Below are 4,449 nucleotides of genomic sequence, written 5' to 3' on the forward strand. Positions count from 1 at the left end.
ATATTTGGCACCATGAGCTCTCCTTTGTGTCAGGAAGGATCCACCTCCCTCTCTAAGAGASTGTGGCAGGGGGTGCTGTCCAGGGCTACCCTCCTCCACTGAGCAGGGGAGCTGTGCTTTTATCCACATCTTTTCACACTGGACCAGTTCAGCTGTGAATCTTTTACTGGTGGCATGCCCCRCAATCCAACCCTCTGCAGCCATGGTGTCACCTTCCTAGGAGTGATGGGCTTTGTATATGGTGCTTTTGGTGAATCCTGCTGTGGTTGTTAGGGTAGCTCTTYCTGTGTAATCCAAGATCATAGAATGGTTTGGAATAGAAGGGACTTTTAAGAYAATCTAGTTCCAACCTCCCTGCCATGGGCTGGGGCACCTTCCACTGGACCAGGCTGTTCAGAGCTCCATACAACCTCACCTTGAAGACTYACAGGGGTGRAATTTTGATAATAAAGATTGCTGTATGAATTGCTCATGGGGAAGAGGATCTGCTCTGTGCCCAGATATTTAGGAACTGTATCACCATTTTCCTTCTTTCCCATAGGTGCTTTAGGTGTCATTGCCTTGCTCTGTGCCAGCTGTAAAGTGCTCTGATTWTAGTGAAATGAACAACTTGCTTATGCCAGATAGGCACCTAAATTCTTCTGACAGTCATGATGAAATGACTTCCTTAAGATAGATTTGGCACTTGGAGGTGTCTATACAGAAGAAGCACTGGTCACCTACCTTGTAGCTCTGGTCCCAAATMATTTTCCAAACTGGGAGATAGTGTCTTTCAAGCCACAGGTTGTGAATGGACAACTGAGTCCAGACACCTGGCTGTCTGTGTGAAGGGACTACTAAAAAGCAGTAGGACAAATGAGAAAATATGACCATTGGGGACATACTCTATGCCTGGCCAAGGCAAAAGCCTGGCAAAGTTTGCCACCACTGCCTGAATTGATCGTCACAGATTGTCTACCTTCCTGCAATTTTAAGTATTTTCTGTCTGCCTTGAATTTTAAAGATTCAATATTTTATAAGATTGTTTTCTAAGTTCCTCTTGCTTCTGCAGAATATAGTCTCTGGGGAATTGGTCAGGCTGGCCTAGAGATAGGATGAAGAATAAAGTACTTTAATAAGAGACCCTGCTCAACGTCAACTATTTGGATTCTCTCCCTCTTCTGAATCTATTAGAGAAATCTAAAGCATCACAATAATTGTTTAGATGATTAACCATCCTTCTGATCATGCATGTAAAACCCTGTGGACATGGTTTTTTTCCCCTGTAGTCTCAGTTGCGGCTCCCAGATCCATATGGAGGCTCTGCGGTTCTCTGCATATAGCACCGTCTGTGTGTCAAAAGCAGTGTCCCTGTCATGTTACTGCCTCTGCTGGGGATTGACAATGTTCACATGGCCTCCCTGGAGCCTGCAAACCATCTGCAAAGACATTCCTGGAATGGCCAAACCCCAAGGCTCTTGAGCTAYTGGGATCCCATAGCACAATTGAGTTTATGCTCCACTAAGCTGCTCACAAGCAGCTACAATATAATTATTACAGTCCTTATCCCCGCGGCTGTGCAGAGATGTCATAAACATGGGATGACTATTTAATTATAAAAAAAATTCTGATAATTATTCATCAAAATGCTGATGGTACCCAATTCACAGCAGAACTGTGGTAAGGAGAAAGTGGCTCTACTTCACCACAATGAATCTTCTTGGTGGCAACTTCTGCATCAATGTGAAGTCACAAAGAAGAAAAAAAGTGCAAGAACGAAAAATGTTTCTGTATTCTCAGTAATTTTTGAAACCATCCTCCTAATTCCATACTTGTGCCTGTCTTGTGTGATAGATGYGATAATGTCTCAAGACAAAATAAAAGCATAATAATTCTCTTTTACAATTCTGCTCCAAGGAAAAAAGACAAATTATGCCTTGTGAAGAAACCATTTGCTATAAAGTGTAAAAATGCTTTAATATTAATATTTTATAATAAAATTCATGACATATTTATAAACACTCTATCAAGCATTTACAACTGAACCACAGCTGAGAGCTTGGACCGGAATAAATAAGCAAGGACACAGCTAGTATGAAATATACAGCTTAATTTTTATAATTGTGTGTGCTTTATTCTTTACACAAATGGAATGGATGCGCAGAGTATTTACACATAACAGGAGTGTAAGCTGGACAGGGTGTTTTGTAAACTCCAGTTCAGATTCTGAGTACCCCACACTAGAGCTGGACTGAGAAACATCCTGCTAAAGAGACGCGCGCCGGACATTGTGCCGGAGGGAGCAGCTTGGTGCCTACAGGCTGCTGCACTCAGAAATTCAAACTGGCCAATTCAAATTTAGGAGCACAAATTCAGAAATTAAAAGCTTGCTATCCCACTAAGAGCCAACAGTGTTGCCATTTTTTTTTTCTTTTTTTTTTTTATGCTTCCCCCCATCCCCCTGAAGATCTTGCCTAGGATGTTGGCTACTGCCCATCCCCAGAAATGCTGTTTTACATCAGGGCCAGAAGGTGTAAGCTGCTAGTAGTGTGAGACATGATGGATCACCTCTTGTGCTCTTCACCTTAAAAACAGACTCTCAAAAAGGCCAAGGAGGTGGTGGTTCCTAATACTCTTGATGAGATGTCAATGCAGCTGAAGCCTTCTGCAAAACCATTTGTGGCCCTTGGGGTGTCTTTTTGTTCAGCAATTTTACAGCACTGGCCTCAAAAGGATCTTGGTCCATGACTCGGCCCTCTGGGTGCTACAGTAAAATAAGCAGTAAATAATGGTGGAACGTGCTGAGCTGCTGCTTAATCAGGTGGCCTTGGTGTTTTACAGTAATGCAAAAAAATCAGTGTAATGAGGAGGATGGATATTTAAGTTCAGGTGGTATAAATGGGATGGGCTCCATTGAAATCAAAGGAGTGACCATGATTTCCACTGGATGAGAATCTAGGTTAGCTATATGCTGGGTAGATTTTAGGTGTTATGTGTTGTTAGATTTGATACTGATTTTTGCCCTAGAATGGGAACTTTTTTTTTTTTGGCATAATGACCTCATTCTTATTTCTGAACCAATTGACAAAATATCTGATTTTTAATGGAAAAGAAAAATGTTTATTCCACCAAGGAGTGGTCTCGCACACTTGAATGCAGTTGCAGTGAACCACATGCATAACATGTCAGGCACAATGTTCAAGAGGGAAAATATTGAGATTAAAAGCTGTGAAGGACAAAAATCCACTTTCTGTGAACATGGCAGATATTATGGCTTTAAATCTGCAGCTGAAAAGGAAGGTTGATACTTTTTTCATCAACACTGTTTTTCCTACAAATATCCTCATGTGTTTTCATTCATTGAATCCTCTGGTCAGGGATACAGTTTGAAAAACAAAAAAATAAAATATAAGAAAATCAAAACAAAAATACAGTTTGAGTGCTGATGAGCAAGTAACAGTGAAGGTGTAACGCCCACAATTTTGCCATGGAAAACTAATGTAAATAGGTAGGTGAATGTTGTATACTTAGGACACTGCCGCTGGCTCGTAGTGGTTATTAGTTCAGGTTCCACACTGCTCTCCAGGATGAGGATTTGTAATTTCAGTGCAATGGAGAGATTTCTTATCCTTGACTTTCACCGAGTGGTTCCTAGGACCCTATCCACACTGGAGCATCAAACCATGCTAGCTACAAACACAACTACATCACAGAATATTGATCTAGAAACAGCCTTTACTACCAAAGAAATTACAAAGCGCTAGCATGGACAGGGTACCTCTGTAGGAAGGGGGATTAAGCAACAAGAGGATCTTTCACTGGTTGATGGTCAGACCGTAAGACCAGTGAAGAAGTGTCATCCCACTGAGCCCTGTTAGCAAGCTCTCAATGAGTCAGTGCATGGAAGATTTTTTTTTTGTTTGTGGCAAGGAAAAATAATTAAATTGTAATATTGTACATCTGCACAAAGCTAGCAAGATGTCATTGTGATCATTCATGGGTGGACAAAAAGTTGTGGTATTTTTGATTCTGCTTAGACCCTACGGTGCTACACACTGTGCCAGAACATGAGATATAGCACCAGGGGTGTGATCTGGCACTTTTCCTAAAGGGTCCAGCATTTGCATTTGTCTCATATTTAGAAACTCCCAAATCTTTTACATGGACAGAAACAGAGTCTGATTATGCTAAGCTGTGTTAGCACCAATATGGAGTCAGGCGCCAATTGATGTGGGTTGTGAGTTTGGACTTTTTCACCAGATGTAATTGTGCATGAGTCTTTATGTTTTTCTTCCTCCTCCCACTACCACCCAGTATGATCTGAACAGCTGCAATGCAAAAATGGACTGCAGCTCTGAGGATGCTGCAACGTGGAATGCAAAACATCAACACACAAAACAAATGGGAGTACAAGTCCTAAGGGAAATAAGACCTCTCACTGCTCCTCTGGATGATTTGTTTTTAAATATA

Source organism: Malurus melanocephalus, unplaced genomic scaffold (genome assembly GCF_030028575.1).
Source record: "Malurus melanocephalus ecotype Western Australia unplaced genomic scaffold, MMel_1.1 scaffold_34, whole genome shotgun sequence".
Classification (NCBI taxonomy): domain Eukaryota; kingdom Metazoa; phylum Chordata; class Aves; order Passeriformes; family Maluridae; genus Malurus; species Malurus melanocephalus.